Below are 927 nucleotides of genomic sequence, written 5' to 3'. Positions count from 1 at the left end.
CTCAAACTCACGAGTAGCTGGGATTACAGGCACCTGCCACCAAGCCCAGCTAATTTTTGTATTTTAGAAGAGACAGGAGTTCACCATGTTGGCCAGGCTGGTCTCGAACTCCTGACCTCAAGCGATCCACCTGCCTTGGCCTCCCAAAGTGCTGGGATTACAGGAATGAGCCACCGTGCCCGGCGTATCTTTATTATTTTTTTAAATTAATTTTTTTGACAAGAGGAAAGAGTTTTCGAATAAGCGAGAAGCGGTTCCCAGCGCAGCTGAGAGACAGTCCCTGCGGCTGAGAGTGGCAGCGGGGGCGGGCGGTCCCAGCAGCTACCTGTGGCCCTGGGCACTGGCATTCATATGGTCCTCGGATGCTGATGGCCTGTTTGAGCAGACCTTCCACGCTGCGGAAGTAGACGCTACCGTCCATTAGCTTCTTCCCGGCCCTGCGGTCGTACTCCGCGGTGTAGATGGCTCCCTGGCTCTGCACCTCCTGACGCTGCATGGCTGCCTGGTGCCGGGCCAGCTCCGGGAGGGAGCGGCGCACGTGCTCCTGCAGTCGGTACAGGGCCACCGATGGCTCATTCGCCAGGACGGAGATGCTCTCAGTGAATGTGTCCGTGACTTTCTTCCCCTTGAACTGCATCTCCGGTTCCTCCATAGCGACCGCGGCCTCTTTATTTTAATTTTTTTTTTGAGACGCAGTCTTGCTCTGTCGCCCGGGCTGGAGTGCCGTGGCCGGATCTCAGCTCACTGCAAGCTCCGCCTCCCGGGTTTACGCCATTCTCCTGCCTCAGCCTCCGGAGTAGCTGGGACTACAGGCGCCCACCACCTCGCCCGGCTAGTTTTTTTTTTTTGTATTTTTAGTAGAGACGGGGTTTCACCGTGTTAGCCAGGATGGTCTCGATCTCCTGACCTCGTGATCCGCCCGTCTCG

The 927-nt window shown here is 56.9% G+C and overlaps 1 pseudogene; it reads right to left on the bottom strand.

Annotated features, from left to right (window-relative positions):
• Nucleotides 1-321: 321 nt before the first annotated feature.
• On the bottom strand, nucleotides 322-659 carry LOC117091102 (annotated as a pseudogene).
• Nucleotides 660-927: the final 268 nt, after the last annotated feature.

The sequence above is a fragment of the Trachypithecus francoisi genome, unplaced genomic scaffold, assembly GCF_009764315.1.
Source record: "Trachypithecus francoisi isolate TF-2019V2 unplaced genomic scaffold, Tfra_2.0 Lachesis_group11, whole genome shotgun sequence".
NCBI classification, from domain to species: domain Eukaryota; kingdom Metazoa; phylum Chordata; class Mammalia; order Primates; family Cercopithecidae; genus Trachypithecus; species Trachypithecus francoisi.
Note: the sequence above shows the minus strand (reverse complement) of the source record. Positions and strands in the feature narration are given on the sequence as shown.